Source organism: Benincasa hispida, chromosome 9 (assembly GCF_027475165.1).
Source record: "Benincasa hispida cultivar pf3 chromosome 9, pf3_genome.v1.1, whole genome shotgun sequence".
Classification (NCBI taxonomy): domain Eukaryota; kingdom Viridiplantae; phylum Streptophyta; class Magnoliopsida; order Cucurbitales; family Cucurbitaceae; genus Benincasa; species Benincasa hispida.
Genome location: NC_143486.1, coordinates 3,785,842 through 3,805,557, shown reverse-complemented (window position 1 = coordinate 3,805,557; position 19,716 = coordinate 3,785,842).

The following is a 19,716-nucleotide window of genomic DNA, read 5'->3' as shown; positions in this document are numbered from 1 at the left end:
TTTAAAAAATTGAATTGGGTTCATAAAGATTTTTTTTTATTTATTTAATATACTTATGCATTTTAAATTTTAATTCAAATTTTTTATACAAAGAAAATATTAAACAAAAATGTTTCTAGAATTTACATTGTTTGGACCAAAGCATCCGAAAACAGTTTTCAGAAAAGTTTGAGTCGTCTACCAAACATATATTTGTTGAACTATGTGAATCTAAAAACATAAAACATTATTCAGATTGTTAACCAAACAGACTCTTTCCAAACTAAAATAAAAACATCTTTAAAAATAAATTTAGGAAAAAAACATATTATTGTCTTGGTATTCAAATTTTTTCTACTATATTTTAGTTCAATATTAATCAACTTTTTCACTATAGTATAAGAGTGTTTGATCTTAACATAAGAGATAAATCAACTTTTTCACCGTAGTATAAGAGTGTTCAATATATAAACGATAAATCAATTTTTTCAGTATAGTATAAGAGTTTGATGAAATTAAAAATATAATATATTTAAACACTAATTAATTGATCAAATACATCAATGGTTATTTTAAACGTTTGTCATCATTAGAATCTTCATCTACTCAAATAGTCATTTAGAAATTCTATAAAATTTTGAATAGTTAGATAGTTCTTTCTAACTTCTAAATTCTAACAAGAGTTTAATATTTCACAATCGTTAATATTGGATTAATAAAATACATAATTTTTTTTAAAAAAAAAAAAAAAAAACTAAGGTCAAATATAATGTATACGTTGATACGAAAATGAGAAGACAATAAATATATAAATAAATAACTATAATTTATTTATTTCAATATATATATAGAAATAGAATGGTGTCCCACATAATTATATTCAAGTCAACTGTTAAAAAATTCAAAATAAGTTAAAATACTAATTAAGGAAAAAAAAACATTGGTAACTGTAACATTTATTTACAGTATGTATGGAGGTGCAGTTACAAAAAAATAATTTTCCTGATTAAGATTATAAATTTATAACGGCTTGAAACGCCTAGAATATTCAATATTTAAGCTCGTAAGGAATTGAAAAAGAGTTTTGAGAAGAAAAAAAATAAAAATAGATGCATTAAGTGTAAATGGCTACACGTCCTTCAAAAGAGTTTTGAGAAGAAAAAAAATAAAAATAGATGCATTAAGTGTAAATGGCTACACGTCATTCAATCAAGGGATAGGATTCTTAATTTCGGCTGCAAGTCAATGATAGTTTTATATGTGACAAGGGACAGATCAAGCAACTATAGATGCCAAATTAATTTTTATTCTTCTTCGCCAAATATATATGTGTATATATATCGATACATTTTCCCTTTTTTTTTCGCAAGTCAATATTTATATGGATGGAATTTCGAGAGATATTTTTTTAATCGACGTGTTAATTCTATTTGCCTCTTCCGATTAAAGCATAGCTTGATTGTAATCTAAGGTATGCGTCTATGAAACCCTAGTATGCGTCGAACTTGTCCTTGACCACCCTGGGGTTGCGCCCAACTTTGTCCTAGATAGTGTAGCTCCTCGTGTTCAGCATGTATTCTCTTTCAAGTATAGCATAGCTCTCAAGATACAATCAAGGTGACTTCTTTCTCTCCTTCGGAACCCAATAAGGGCATCTTGGAATCCTCTCCATGACTAGGTCATGCACCCACCCTTGATATATATGCACCAATCATGCTCTCATGCACCTGTGAGATGATTAGTAACGCATGGTTGGGCTACATGGTGTCCCAGTTAGGCTTCCAAACTTGTCTCATTATTCCCTACTTGATTTATAGTAAAGGTATGCACTTGCTCCTTTGAGATATGCAACCATCCTAGGCTTACTTTCCTAGATATGCGCCCTACTTGATCCAAAGACTTCTTTGGTGTAATTCTCTTTCAAGGGGTTATCTTATACTTCCATCTCGTTCCTCATGGACTCAAATTTGATAGAATCACTATGTAAGAGGGTCGGTCAACCTGATGGTTCTAATTTGTCATGTTCAAATGACCAATTTTAGATGTATGGATTGAATGTTGTCGTGTCTTATGACATGTTGTTTTTTTAGTCATGGTTTCATTCTATCTCTTTATAAAAATAATTATTATTGATTTATTAATTAGTCATAAAAGCTTAACTTAGATTCGGTACACGTATTTTATTTGTCATGGGTGTAAATAATTTATAATTTTAGACATTATTTTAAATCCAAATTTAGAACATTCAAGTGTTTGTTTGTTAATCATAGAGGGGAAAAGAAATAATAAGCCCTACGATAAATTATATTGCAAGTATATTGTATAAGCTATTAACCAAAATACGAGATATTATTAACATAAATAACATAAAATAAATGTGTATTTTTCAAATATGGTAAGGTTTAAATCTCAAGGAAAAAAAAGGATTAAAAGTCCACAAAACTCAAATATGATGGTAAAGACTATAATATACTTAATTTATGTAATGGAGCGGAATACAATTGGTTTTTATTATTGTTATATTATTAAGAATATGTTTGAATACACTGTCCAATTTTTTATTTATTTTTTCGAAAATGTTCTATTTCAAAATTTTTTACATTAGCTAAAATGGCAACGTGATTCGATGTAAAATGATTGAAATGCAAAATATTAATTATAATAATATATACATTAAAAACATTAAAATTAAATAAGTAAAATTTATTATCGACGTGACACCACAATTTAGATTTAAGTAGTGTTATACGTTGAATCAATGTGACTATTGTCAATTATTTTTTACCTTAAGAATGATGCGATTGAATATCAATAACATATATATATATATATATATAAAGTAATTTCATTAAATTTCATTCCATTGTTTATTAAACTAAAAGTCGATTTTTTTTATAAAAAAAATTAATAGACTATTCTAACTTTCAAGAGGATAATTTTAGAACGTCCGTGATATTCTAGAAAAGCTTTAATTTTGATAATGTGAAAGTAAGCTAAAATTTAATTTTTAAAACAAAATTCAATATTGGATCCAATGGAAATCTTCCAACGTATGTTAAAATATACCATCAAACTGTCTGCAAACTTTATATATATATATATATATATATATATATATTAGTTTATATTAGTTTTTTTTTTAAAAAAAAAAAAAAAAAAAAAAAAAAAAAAAAAAACTAGAACAATCAACATTGTTTTCGTGACAAAGCATGTGAGATGGAGTTGTTGGATTCATTCACCACAAAAAAAAGTTCACGTTGCTAGTAGATCGTCGCCACTGCTATAATATTTCCTCGATTGCCTCTCACCATTTGAAGGTAGTTTTAGTCAAGGTGATTGAAGTGCTAAATTGAATGAATACCAAAATTTATTCTTGTTAATATTTCCTCGATTGCCTCTCACCATTTGAAGGTAGTTTTAGTCAAGGTGGTTGGAGTGCTAAATTGAATGAATACCAAAATTTATTCTTGCTCACATGACTAGAGTACACTTATAAAGAGATTGTAGAAAATTCGTTTGGTTCAATGATGGATTGGTTCGAATTTCTTAAACTAAAAACATTGGTTTGGTTTGAGTCATGAAAACTATCTTATTATGATGATGGACGTGGTAGAGTTGAAATTGTTGAAAATTGAAAACACATTTATTTGACAACATATTAAACATCTAGAAATAAAAGGTATTTTCTAATAATTTTCAATAATCATTTCTAAGAATGTGTTCCATAAGGAGAAGTTGTTCTCTGACAAATGGTTTTTAATATATAATATTTCCATCATAAGATTTAATTTGTTATTACCAAGTATTTATATGGTATTAATTTTTTTTTGTTACATTTGTAAATTTAAAATATGAATTTTTGTTGTTATAAAGTATTTGTGTGACCCAATTTTAAGCGTTCTCTCTTTTTTAAAAAAATATTAAAGATGTAGCAAAATATGATTAAGATGTATTTATGGTGAAGAACATGATTCTTTGTTCAAATATATACCCACAATTACATCGTGATATTTCATATGTATGATCTAGATCACACCCATAAACAAAAGATATTCCAATTCGTCGTGTAACCACAAGCTCAATAGTTGTAACAGGAAAAACATGATTGTTCATTCAAATATATCTTTACCATTATATCGTTATATTTCATATCTATGGTCTATATGACATCCATATACGAAAAGAATACATCAATTCACGTGTAACATAATCACTTTGACCCGAATAATTGTAACAAAGAGTTAAATAGAAATTATTAAAAATTGTAAGGGTAAAATTGGGATGTAAATATTCTCCTCTAATAACCCTTTTTTATATGATATAGATATAGATTATGTATTTTAAAATTTTAAATTCAAATTTGGGATACAGTAAAAATATCAAAATATTATTTTCAAAATTTATAAAATTATAAAATTTGAAAACAATGTTTAGAAGTATAATTCAAATAGTTTGAACTTATGAATATGAAAACATTAAACATAATTCACAATACCAAACAAATAGCCCTTTAATCTCTTAAATAATACTCTAATCGAAATTTGGAAGAATGTCCAACCAAATTTGAATTTTTCACTGTATAAACTAATTTGTTAATTTAAACTATAAAAACTAAATCATTATACATTAAATTTATGAATCAAATTGTTGCCAACTTTAAATTAAAGAGACTAAGTTTAGTGCCCACGTTAGAGTTCACGGAAAACCATCTTTAAATCACAGTGAAAAAAAAGTGAAAAAAAGTAAATATCCCCACCCAACCAGGTAGACAGCAGAAGCGTTTTATGAACTAAATCATCACAAATTTTAAATTAAAGAAACTAATTTTATTACCCACATTAAAGTTTAAGGACTAAATTGACAATAATAACAAACGAATATTTTTATGTAGGACAAACAATGGATCGATTAGGATTTTCATTCTAAAAAATACAAAAATAAATAAATAAAAGCAATTTGACAGTTTAAATTATTAGTTTATAAGAAACACTATGTATGTTTATTAATTTTTGATATAAAGTTAGGATTCGTAAAGCCATTGTTGGAATGGTTACTCGACAAAAAATGATAGAAACAGAGGTTCAAAATTTAACAACAGCGAACAAAACTTGCAAATAGAAACATGCGAAAGGCTGAGTCGTAGATCATGCTCTCTTTAAAACGTTTCACGACTCGGTCCTGTATGAATGTTTTTTCTGGAATAAAACAGCCCAATCAAATCTGTCTTGATCGGAACTATACAAGAAACCAATCGGAAAGACTTACCCTTCTAGACTTTGATTGAAAAACGTAGAAAAATCAGCATGCCATTGAGAAAGAAAACAGAATGAGGGAAGAACTGCAATTTTTTTTTCTATATTTCTTCTAAAGAATTGAAGCACCATTTATAGGCATTGAAAACCAATGCTGAAGTTTTGTGCATTGTATTAACGGGCAAAAAAAGGATTAGAGTGAAAAATAATTATTATTTCACACTCAATCAAATGGACGACGACAGCGGCACGCGTATAGAAAGACTTACAAACCTTCGTTTGCTTACCTCCTCACTCCTTCTAAAACTTAGATACTCTCGAGACCCAAACCCAAAAAAAAAAAAAAAAAGTAGGAATAAATATGAAAGACATTTCTTATTGCCCTAATCAACTTTTTCTTTAGTTTAAAAAATAAGAATTTTTCACTAACAACCATAAATAGGGCAAGGTCATAGGTCTATGATGGGGGAAGAGATGGATGAATGGGTTCAATCAAATCAATAATTGGATATTCTTTTTCATTATTTATGATCTTCGTTGAAAATTTTACCATTCCCAACAAAAATTCATAAATGCTTCACATCAATTTTAAGTAGTTAAATGTTAACATCCCTACATAAAAAACAAAAAGAAAAAAAATTGCAATATTCGATATATATTAATTCTTCAACCTTTTTTTTACCGTGTCCAAATAATAATTTTAACATAAATTTCATACTTGGTGAAAACCATAATAACCATGTTTTTAAGAAACTTAATGAATATAGTGTTGTGTCAATAGAAAAAATATATAATAAAAATGAAATTAAAAAACATCACTTTTCAAAAGTAGAAAGGCGTCAAAATTAATTGAAATTGAAGGTTCAGAAATTATAAAAAATAAAACAAACCCATTCAAAAGTCGAAAAACTAAAGCATGAACTCCAAAATCGTTCTTATTTATTTATTTATTTTACCATAAAAATCAAGAATATGTTTCAATAATTTATTTTTAGCAATAATATACAATCCAAAACCAATAACCAAAGTCGTTCTGACTCCTCTCGAGAGTGATGGAAATACTGACAAGACGAAAGACTTTTTTTCAAGATCTCAAAAATCGTGAAGAGGAAGACAAAACTGCTAGATTGTGGACAGATTTGTTCTCCTCTCCAAAAATTTTACAAAAAGAAAAAACATTTATAAATTTAGTTAAAGATAAATCTCTCCATAAGACAAATCCAAATAATTGAGGATAAGATTATATTTGAATGGTTGGTTTTAAACATTTTTCTTCTTAAATGGTAACTCCCATCGCATTCAAATGACAATTAATTCAACACTTTTCACTATCAAATAATAGAGCAATGTTAAGCTATTATTGTAGGCACCAAAACGTGTATTCCGAAATCGAGAATAGGCAGGGCCGCATGGGATTGTAGCTATAAGCACAGATTAAAAAATTACATGGAAAATGAAAATCACAAATCAGGAAATTATATATGATTATTAAAAAATTTCCACTTTATAAAAAACAACTGTAAGTCTAATCTTTGTCTGCTTCTTCTTTAACAAACAATAATGACCATATCACCACGATTAACATGGGCTTTGACCTTCCCCTTACCTTTTTTTTATTATTTTTTTATAATTAACTTTATTCTAATTGTATATTAATTTTTTTAAAAAAAATGAAAATATATCAAATTATATCAATTTAAATCTTAAATTTTCACAAGTGTATCAATTTAAACCTTAAACTAATAACCTATGAAGCACATATACTTCATGTGAGACAAAGAATCCGTATTAGATATCGATTTAAACCCCAAACTAATAACTTTATTTGTATCAATCTAAACATTGAACTTTCATAAGTTTTTCAATTCAAACTTTGAAGTTTCGTAAGTGTATCGATTTAAATCATCCATTGTGTTTTATTTGAATATACTTATGAAAGCTTATAATTTAAATTATATACTTTTGAAAGTCGAAGGTTTAAATTGATAAAATTACTAATCTAGGATCTAACTGGATACAATCCCAAATTTCAGGGATTTAACTTGATATTTGTCCTAAAAAAATAATTAAAATATTATTTTAACATCTAAAATGTGCATAGCTAAAATGATATAATGGGTATACTAACAATCTTGAATTTAGAGATTCCATTAAAAAAATAAATACATATGCAGCATTTTGACCCTAATATTTCAGGGTTTTATTAAAGAAGAGTGTTCAAATTTATCCATCTGTTTTAATAAATCTTAAATGTAAACTCTCAAAGTTTGTTTTAAAGTCAAAATTTGTTAAATAAAATTAATAATTATTTGCATGCATGGAAATGTGATGTTTGAGTATTTAAAATATTTATAGGTAATAACATGTTTTGAAAAAAAATCTAAACTAACTGTAGAAACTACTTAATATATAGACTAAAAATTATAATATTTTAACCTATAATTAATTACTAAATTTGGTTACAACTTCTTTTTTTAATTGTGTGTACTAACTCCTCAAACTTTAAAACAGTTTAATATCTATTTAATTTCATGTATGGTGAATTATTGAAATTTTAAAATGTTTAATGTGAGTACAAAGTTCTAAAAGCTTCTGATTTTATGTTTTATACAACACCCTCTCTCTTCTCATGAACTATTAAATGTAAAATTAAAGGTAGAGTAAATATTATATACCGTATTTTTTGATGTGCTTCCATATACTACATTTGATAGGAGCGTAATCGACAACTGCATGGAGGTCGATCGAGGTCGATGTCAGCTCTGGTTCACCTTATGGTCTCTATGGTTCGTGTTCGTGCTACTTCTTAGTGGGTTGACCTTCTTGGTCTTATCTAGTGTATGTACGGATGTCTTTTTCTTTTTTAACTTCATGTTGTTATTTGTTTTATTGTAGCCCCTAGTTTTTGGGATTTTTGGTTATTTTCTTTGTCTTTCTCCTTGGTGGTTTGCGAGTTTGCGTTTATGTGTTGGTTTTGTTGTAGTCTTATCCTGTTTGCTTTGTTTTGGTTTTGTTGTCCTGTTTTTTCTTGTGTTTTGTTGCTTTGATGCCTTTATTTTGAGTTGTGGGATCCCCTCGATGTTGTATAATAATATCACCTATTCTAAAAAAAAAATCAACATTTTTAGATTTGTGTCATTTTTAAATATCAAATAGATCAATGTCGATGACATGTTAAATACAAAATGAGAAATATATAGACTTATTATTCATCACGTTTAAAGTTATGTGTCGATTTAAAAATAAAAAAAAAAAAAAAAGCACTATTATTAGACAATGTCTATAAATTTGTGGAGTAAACTAGTAAAAAAAATATATATGAGATTTTTCCTTATTGTTATTTAGTTTAACATGTGTACCAAGACAGAGTGAGATTAACTCATCAACAATTGACACAATTTTATTTTTTTAAAAAATGATAGTTTCGATGGTTGTTTGCGAAAACTTTATAAATAAAAAAGAGAGAGAGAAAAATTAATATTATATATATACTTATTAATGAATAAACATTTAAAATGTTTGGCTAAATTATACAAAATGTCCTTAAACTTTGCACGTTATATAAAAAATATCCTTCAACTTTCAAAAGTAAATTTTGAAAAGAAAAAAAAGTTCAAAAATATCTCTATCATTAATTTTGAATGGAAATTATTAAAATCTTGTTTTAGAAAAATAACATTAAAATTTTATGAATTTTATAAATACTTTTTTAACGTAAAGAATATACAAACAGAAATCATTAATACTCATTTAAAAATATTTTTGGAATTTCAAAAGTTGCATTCTCTGGTTCTTAAAAAAGGTTTAAAAATACGTATGAGAGAGAGAGCGCGCAAATCGCAAAGATTAAAAAGTAGAAAAATAGAATAATTAAAGTGCAGCAATGTAATAAATGTGTTTCCTCGAGCAATCAACTATTAATAAAGCGGCGATTAATTGGGCTATGGTGTCGATTAACGTTGAAAATCGTCTACAACAACGACCACGGTGGGCCCATCTGACGGTCCATCATAGGACCGCATCACTGCTAATACTCTGACAGTTTAATACAACTCAAGAAGGTTCTTCAATATAGACCGTCCGATGGGCAATGAACCGTAGGACCATGGTAGTAGCAATTCCACGTGATTGCAACCCGGAGAAAAGGATCGGCTAGACAAAGAAATCGCTACGGAAATAAATGCAAATGCGACGTCGTAAAGGGACCAAAACATAAATACTCGACAAAAACGACTGTGGATCGTATAAGCTTACGTCGCTTTTTTCATTCTGCGAGCTACATCATGATTTTACTCTTTTTATTTCTCCAATATAATAACAAATAAATAAATTATTCGAACCAATCCAACCACATAATTATATTGTCAATTGGATTAATTCGAATAAATGAAGATTTTACAAGTTAGGTTGTTTCATCAATTTACCTAAAAATAATCCAAAGTAACTCAAATATGTTATTAATTTTAAAACGTCTCAGTTCAAATATATATGCATATATTTATTTTAATTTTATTAATTTCGTTATCCTCTTTGATAATTTATTCTCCAACAATTCTTAAAATAATTTTTTAGCCATTTGAAATTTTTCATGATATAAATTCAAATTGAATTGTTAATATTTAATTCAATATAATTTTACCTATTAATATTTTACTTGTTTTTAGAACAAAAACTTAAATAATTGACTCGAGTAATTTGAACCAACCCAACTCGTTTCATTTTGGACTCGTTATTTAATAATGTTATTTAGGTTGAATAAACATACAAATGAGTTTAAAAGGTGTTTCAACCCAACACAAACTAATCCAACTTGTGAACATCTCCAAATTGAACTATGTTTGTCTTAGTTATTTTTTCTTAAATATTTGGTTAAAATATCATTTTGATCTATATACTTTAAAGTTTATTCAAACTTAGTTCATGTAATTTCAATAAATCTTTAACTTAGTCCTTCTTGCTAGTTTATTATTGTTTTTTTTTTTAATTACCATCTATTAGCATTTTTATTATAAAACCTGAAAACGTATTTATATATTATATTTTTTGTGCATGAAAACTATTATTTCTATTAACCATTTTTTATAAAAATTAATTTCAATGGACTAAATCGAAAATTTACTAAAAATACAAAAACTAAAATTAAGTATTAAAGATGAAATTGAGCGAATCTCCAAATACACAAATCAAAATATTGTCATATTATCTAAACAATAATAATAACAGTAACGAAATTGAGTCTTCATCATTGCTAAAACAAAATAAAAATCAAAGAGGGCCCAAATTTGTTGGTTTGCTTCTATTGATGGGTTGGTTAGGAGCAATTTTCACGTGAATTTATTGCTATTTGTTCTTTTTTTTCTTCCCTTAATTATTGTACATTATATTTTATTCTAGGAAGTTTCTTCCAACTTTGCTTTTGTTAACTTTGGTCGATTTTGGTTCATGGATTTCTTTCTTTTTCTTTTTCTCCTAACCTATGAAATCGTGTATTGGTATTGTGTGTTTTTTCTTTCTCGATTTTCAATATCGTGAATTGTTTTTCTTTCTCGACGATTGAGGAAAATAGTGAATTGTTTTAAAGTTTATATTATGTTTTTTTTCATGTCTGTTTGGTCATAATTCTCTTGTTCCCTCTTGTGATATCGTATATAATTGATCGAGTCTCGCTTGACAACAATCCTTTAACTTTTGAAAATTAAAATTTCGTTTTTTTAAAAAAAAATTATGTATATTTTTTTCTCAATTTTTTACCCTGATTTGCATATTTCAAATACAATAGTTGAATCATTAGTCAAATCGTAAGAACAAAAACAAGTTTTTAAAAACTTTTTTTTTTCAAAGTTTGGATTGGTTTTTTAAACTATTGGTAAAAGAAAAAAATAACAAAGAATTTTTTTTTTTTTTTTTTTTTTTGAATTTGGCTAAGAATTCAACCATTTGTAATTAAGAAATATCCAAATCATTGTAAGAAATAGAGAGATAATTACCTATTCTAAAAAAAAAAAAAAAAACAAAGAGGTATTTAAATAAGCTTAATTTTCAAAAATCAAATTATTACCAAACAGGACATTTACAATTACTTATAGAGATGTTTTCAAATATAGAAAAATGAACAAATTTATTTATGAATATAATAAAATGTCACTGTCTATATTTAAAAATATTTTCAACCGTTTTACCATTTAAAACAATTACTCATATTTTTTATTTTACTTTCATTTCCGAGTTCATATGTACTTTTTAAAGGTGTATTATTCAAAATTTAATCCACATTTTGAAGAAAATTGATAACTAGTAAAAATACAAGTTATTTTACCCCTTTTATATGAAACAATTAGGAAAAAGCTTTAAAATTGTGATAGCTTGATGAGGAATTCATAAAATTAATTATATCTTGCGATCATACACTCACAAAGTCCCTCTATTTACAAATGTTATAAAAATCGTGTTTTTTGGTGCACGAAATCTTTTTATGCGATCGCAAGAAATTCTCAACGCCAATATAATCGCATAGTTGGTAGTCTCATGCAATGAAAGTCAAATCAAAGACCAAGTTGGTGGCTGACAAGAAAGCTTCACGATAAAGTCAAGGAACTTCTGATGCGGAGCAGGCAGCGCATCAGAATATGGAAGTTAATGCACCTTATCAACATAATCATTAGTAAGAAAAGAAAAGTTCCCTCTTGATGCCTATAAATACCCTGCGAGACTTCCATGCAAAGAAGAATGGAGACATTGGAAAAACTTTACTCAAATTCTTGCTACAAAAAAACAATTTTTCTTCGAGCCATCTGTTGGATCGATATGTCAACCCTAAAGGGGGCTGAATAGGGTTTAATTAAACCTTTTTTTTTATCTAAATTAACCCAATTAAACTAATTAATACACTTTTTATAAATAATAAGAAAAATTCAATTTATGCAACAAATAAGATGACAAATAGTGTGATAATTTAATTATATCAAATTTTAGCAAATAAATAAGAACAAACTAAAACATACAATAAATTACTTAAATTAATTGCAAAAAAAAAAAGGAAAGAGTTAGAGAAGAAGACACCGTAATTTTTATGGTGGTTTGGTCAAACTCGACCTACTCCACTCTCCAAGCGCCTCTTGGGAATTTGAATAAAATCTTTCCGACTCTTTCCACGGATTAGAGCCCAATCGTTACACCACTGCTCCTTTTACGGGTTTATGAGCAAACTCGATCCTTTCCAAGGTTTAGGATCAAACCGTTACAAATGTTGGAATTTTTTAAGAACACAATACAACTCTCACTAGAGTGGATTTACAAGTTTAAGCACTCAACAAATTTATCTTCACAATGCAATAACACTATCTCAAGAATAAGATGAAAAGAAAAAAAAAAAGGAGCTTAGAGAGAGCAACAATGGAAACTTTTGAGTTTTAGATGATTATGAAATGTAAAATTTGGAGAGGAAGATGGTTTATATAGAGATGAAAAGAATTTTAGAAACCACAATTAATTTGGACCATTGAATTTTGGAAAAGAAAAATCGATGGTAGAGATTTTAAACTAAACTAGTCGTTAGAAACAAACAAAATATAATATTAAATTCATTTTCTTTTTAAAATTAATCTAAAAAATAAAAAATATACCATGTGTCAAAAACCAGTCGTTAGACACAAACATAAATAATATTAAATTCATTTTCCTTTTAATTCATTTTCTTTTTAAATTCATTCTTTTAAAAGTCAATTAAAAAAAGCATACCATGTGTAAAAAAATCTAGCGTTAGACACAAACATAAAATAATATTAAATTTATTTTCCTTCTAAATTTATTTTAAATTTCATTTTTTTAAAATGAATACAAAAATCAAAAGTCCATTATATGTTAATCTCTTAATAAACCACCATTCAACCAATATGCTGCCACATGTCTACATGCAAATGGTCTGGTTATGTCACGTCATCCACCACGATATTTTCTCTATAGACTTATTTCGGTCATATCGTCTTTGTTTTAGTTCCGATTTGAGTGATTCAAGAGGTGTTGGAATCATTGTTCCGAGCTCTATGCTATGGACATATTAAAACACTAAAATTTCCAGTAATTAAAAATTGAGTTTGTTATCATCAAAACATTGATTAATTAATTTGAGATTAAGAGCCAAAAAGCCAACGCCATCGTGAAATCTTAAGTGAAAATTTAGGATTTCTCTCTGGAAGCAGAAAGGAAACTTCACCTCCAACACTCTTTTGAAGCAGTCATTTACAGAGTTGGAGGGAGCAAGGAATTACATGCCACAGCTTGATTCTTTATCTCTATCTCTCTTATTCCATGGTTGCATCTATATTATGTAAATGTTGAAAAACTTTTTTTGTCTTAATATGAATGCATCTTCAATCTACCCTTTATCCATTTTCTCGACTTTCATCATGAGCAACTAATTTCCTTATGGGTTGAGAAACAATTGCAGCGAATATGAACTAAATAAAGCTTAATTATGCGTTCAACTCGTTTTATGTATGTTTTATAAACCACTTGAATGAGTTGAAAGATTATTCTAAGTATAATGAAATCTAGGTTTGAAAAAGCCAAAGATTTAGACCTCATAAAATATATATCGTCATCACATATTTAGTAACAACTCGTGTCAAGATCGAAACAATATTTGCCAACGTATATATAGAACGCAATCATTGAGTTCGACCCTGGACTCACCAAGACTCTAATTAGATTTATACTTAGGTTTAACTAGATAAAACAATGCATTAACAAGATTTCACATAGTACTCACTTCATCGCATAATTAAAACGTATCAAGTTTTTGGCGTTGTTGCTGGGGATGGCGGTAATTAAATGCGCCAAGATTATTGTTTATAATTTCCACAGGTATTGGTTTTTGGCGTATTGTACCCTTATCTGTGGAAAAGGTACAAATGTTTTACGAGCGAGGGATCCACACCTGAGTTTGTACACTGTCCGAAGATCGAGATGAGCTTTCACGGAAGAAAAAGAGCAAATAAAAAAAGGAGACAAATAAGTAAAGTTCAGAGGATGGCCGATCAACGAGATAATCTAAAGGAGCCACATGTAGTAATCAATGCAAATGTGCTTGCCAACCTCACTCGTCTAGCTAATGATCGCAAGACCCATCAGGGACTATACTTCGTCAATCCTATATGATTTCTCACCTGGGATCATGCGATGTTAGACGGTTCCAAGTTTGAAATAAAACCTACGATGCTCCAAATGATTCAGATATCTGGTCAATTTGGAGGAAGACGAGGCGAAGATTCTCATGCTCATTTGAGGAGTTTCATCGAAATCTACAAAACATTTATATTTCCCAACATCACTCCTGAAGAAGTTAGAATCACCTTGTTTCCATTTCATTTTGTGATGACTGATGCGTTATTTTATGCGGTGATATGATGAAAGGAATTTGCAGTGAAATAATAAAAAGAGATTACAATGATGGAAAATGTGTTGTGCAACAAAGCTTTCTCAGAGAACCCAAGTATAAATCCTACGGAGTTTCCTGGTAAGTCCAGGGTCGAACTCAGGGACTAAGGAATACAATATGCGGTAATAATTTTTATGATGACTTTGTGGTAACCAATAAATCCAAGAGTTGTTGGATTGTTGTTTGCGGTAAAAAATGTATGTAACGGAGTTAATACTACAGAAGATGCGATGAATATGCAGGGAATGGGTTGAGAAGGGATTCAGCTAACACTTCCTAGGATTGCGTTCATGTTATGCGATCATGCTACATACATACAAACGTAAATGCTACGGCTTCTAGTTTTAGAACGCATGCGATATATGCAATAAGTCTATAGAACCTACATATAAGTCTCTATTCTTGTCTATGCGATGACGAATGACACACACACATACAAGACGACCGCATAATACCATAACCTATCTCTAGGGTGCATGCGATGCATGTTGGCAAACAACTTATCTCTAAGTCCATATCTCTTGCTTATGCAGATCTAATCTTACTCTCTTGAGTCTAGATTCTAACCTAGCTCTCTCAAGTCTTAGGTTATTTCTTTAGACTCTCTCTCGAGTAGCTCTAAACGGGTGTTGGGCACAACATAAGACAAGATGATCGCATGTAATCAAAATCCTAGGTCATGTTAACTAAGTTCTTCTCAACTCATTCAATAAAGTTAACTACTCATGCGTGCTTTTAACAGAGTGAACAGGTGTAGATAAGCAAGTTCCATTTTATAGATATAAAATAGAAATATAGAATAACAATGCGAAATAAGAATAAAGAGCCTGGTAGCAATATCTTGCTTCCCAAGGCTTTTTACACTGTTTTTCTCTACTCTGCTCAAAAGATAATCTTGCTCTCGCAAGAGTCGGTCCTCTCTCTGCCTTTCCATGCCTCTTGGGTTCTCTCTCGAGCTGACTTGGGCGATCTTCCGGCGTCTCTTCCCTTCTCGCTTCGCCTTATAAGTAAAAGGAAAACTATGAACAAGGCTACTTCTGTCTAAGGGAAAATTATCTAATTGTCGAACTCCTTTACTGAAGGTGGCCTCTGGTATTTATAAAGCTTTGGGGTGAAAGGCTTCTTCTCTCTTATGATTGCACTGATGGGATGACATTAATTCTCTATCTGATGCGCCGAATATTTGTCACCAAAGAGTTGAGTGTACTTACTATAGTAGTTTATTAACGGCTTGTCAACTTAATTCGAAATCGACCGTCATCAGCTTTCTGTCCCATCGTGATTTTTTACACTTTTCACCCAGATGCACCCACCAAGTTGCATCGACTCTATGCAACGTCCTTCTTGAGCAAATATTTGCGAGCGCAAATGACCGCATAGCCTTGCGTTAACATAATCTTTTGATGTGCTTGGCCGTTGATTTTTTGGATCGCATTTTCCGCCTTGCGTCAACGCATATTCTGCACAAAAATACATAAGTTAATTGTTTTAATGCAATGGACACAGGCGACCACAATATTGTGAACTTAATGCTTTTTGGACGCAATCTTATATATTTTTATCAACGTAAACTTGCATTGTTTAATAACTTAACACTGTAATAACGTGCATTTCTGCCCGTTATCAATGACGCCAGAAAGTGGGCATATTCATTTGAACCTGGTGAAATCACATCGTGGGAACAAGTCATTGAAAAGTTTATGAATAAATACTTTCCACCTATCGAAAATGCAAGATGGAGAAGGGCGATCACAAATTTTCAGTAGGAAGAAAATGAAACACTAAGCGATGCGTGGGCAAGGTTCAAAAGGCTAGAAAGATTATTCGCATAATGGAATCGCTGATTATTTACAAATGGAGATTTTCTTATGGCCTAAACTCAACATCTCAAACGGCTATAAACATTGTCGTAGCAGGAGGTTTGTTGGAAAAAACCTATGTTGAAGCTAAAAACATTATTGATCGCATCTCAAATAACCATGAGGATTGGAAGGAAACAAATATGGTTCAATATCAAACGACAGAGGATAGAGCAACGATGCCATCACATCACTTCAGATGTAGGTGAACGCGATGACTAGTCTGTTGCAAGCGATGACGATGACAAAAATCTATGTCAGAAATCAGCAAGTGAATGTAGTCACGAAGATGGCTAACGAGAATTGCATTTTCTGTGAAGAACTTCACATATTTGATTATGCCCACGTATCCCACAATCGGTCTGCTTTGTTAAAAATAATCCATTTTCAAATACCTACAACCCTAGTTTGCGAAACCACCCAAATTTTTCATAGGGAGGAAATCAGTAGGGGAAAGCCAACCATCACAATGTTCCTAGAGATTGACCACCTGGGTTCCTTCAAAGACAAAATGGGCATCAACAAGCATCAAGTTCATCGCAATCACCAACAACTTTACCTTTAAAAAATTTGTCGAAAGAATACATACAAAAAAAGGAAGCGGATCTGCAAAATAAAGCGACATCCATTCAAAACCTGAAACTTCAAATGGGGCAGATCGTTGGAAAGTTGAAAAACATACCACAGGTTCACTACCAAGCAACACCAAAGTTCCTCGCAATGCGGGAAGTTCAGGCAAGTGACATTGAGAAGTGGTCGCACCGTGAAAGAAGATCCGAAGGAAAAATCAAGCAAGTTTATTGATGAGACACAAAAATATTTTTTTGACAAACACACTGACACACAACCAATGCAGAAACCACAAATACCATCGCGTGAAAACCAAGAAAAACACATAGATTACTGCAGCTCTTTCAAGTCCTCTGGCACAAAGGAACACTCATTGGCGATAGCTTCTACTTCAAAGGTATCACATGAGGTGCAATTACCTCCATACGCATAGAGATTAAGAAAGAATAATGATGAAGGTTAATTCCAATGCTTCCTCTGAGTGTTAAAAGAGTTGCATATTAACATTCCACTTGAAAGTCTTTAAAAAAAAAAATTAGTTTTCAAAATTTGGATTGTTTTTTTTTAAACCATTGAAAAAAAAAAATAAAGAAAAAAATTGAAGGTAGAAGTGATGTCTATAGGTTTAATTTTAAAAAGCAAAAAGTGATTACCAAATGAGGCCTAAAAACTTGTTTTTACTTTTGAAATTTGGCTAAGAATTCAACTATTTGTAATTAAGAAAGATGTAAATCATTGTAAGAAGTAGTAAGGTAATTAAATAAGCTTAATTTTCAAAAACCAAAAATAAAAAATCAAATGATTACCAAACGGGACATTTACAACTATTTATAAGGGTGTTTTCAAATATAGAAAAATGAACAAATTTATTTACAGATATAATAAAATGTCACTGTCTATTAGTGATAGATATTGATAGACATTGATAAACAGTGATATTTTGCTATATTTAAAAATATTTTCAACCGTTTTACCATTTAAAACAATTACTCTTATTTTTTATATTACTTTCATTTGCAAGTTCATATGTACTTTTTAAAAGTGTATTATTCAAAATTTAACCCACATTTTGAAGAAAATTGATAACTTGTAGAGATACAAGTTATTTTACCTCTTTTATCTGAAACAATTAGGAAAAAGCTTTGAAAATGCGATAGCTTGATGAGAAATTCAAGAAATTAATTATATCATGCGATCATATATGCAAAAAGTCCCTCTATTTACAAAAGTTATAAAAAATCATGTTTTTTTTAGTCCAAGAGACCTTCTTATGCAATCGTTAGAAAGTCTCGACGGTAATATAATCACATAGTTGGTAGCCTCATGCAATGAGGAGTGAAATGACGTATGGGCTGACAAGACCAAGTTGGTGGCTAACAAGAAAGCTTCACAAAAAAATTAATGAACTTCTAACGCAGAGCAGACAATGCACCAGGGTATGGAATTTAATGCACCTTATCAACATAATCACTAGTAAGAGAAGAAAAACTGCCCCTTGGCGCCTATAAATACCCTGCGAAACTTCCATACAAAGAAGAACGGAGACATTGGAAAAACTCCTTAAATTCTTGCTACAAAAAGTAATTCTTCTTCGAGCCCTCGTGAAATCTTAAGTGAAAACTTAGGATTTCTCTTTGGAAGTAGAAAGAAAACTTCACCTCCAACACTCTTTTGAAACGGTCATCTACAGAGTTGGAGGGAGGAAGGAATTGCATACCACAACTCGATTCTTTATCTCTCTTCTGTCGTAGTTGCATATGTATTGTGTAAACGTTGAAAAACTTATTTGCCTCAATATGAATGCATCTTCAGCCTATCCTTTATCCATTTTCTCGACTTTCATCATGAGCAACTAATTTCCTTATGGGTTGAAAAACAATTGAAGCAAACATGAACTAAATAAAGCTTAATTATGCGTTCAACTTGTTTTATGCATGCTTTATAAACCACATGAATGAGTCGAGAGATTATTCAAAGTAGATTGAAATATAGGTTTGAAAAAGCCAAAGATTTAGACCTTATAAAACAAGAAGAGAGCATCTTAAGAAATAAAGAAATATTTTTTGCATCAAATACTCATCGCATGCATCATAGAGATAGGACATTGTGGCTAAATACACTGAGAAGTGTAGGTTGTAATTTGAGTCGGTTGCTTGAACGCATGATTTATGCATTTACATAGGAATGTTAGTGAATATTTTTCTCAACCCTACTTTTATTCATTCAAATTTTGCACTGCTCACATAGAATGTTTCATTCAAAGGTATAACTTCCATCACATACATCATTCTTTTAATATTAGATTAGGAAGAAAAAAAAATATCATCATCGCATATTTAGTAACAACTCGCGTCAAGATCGAAACAATATTTGTCAACACATATATAGAACGCAATCCCTGAGTTCGATCCTAGACTCATCAGAATTCTAGTTAGGCTTTTACTTAAGTTTAACTAGGTAAAACAATGCATTAACAAGATTTCATATAGTACTCACTTCATCACATAATTAAAACGCATAAAAAATCAAAAGAAAAAAAATGGTTTTTAGAATTTTCTTTTTTTGGTATCCTGAATTTGACTAACGACTCAAGTATTTCTTTGAAATAGGTGAAAGAATA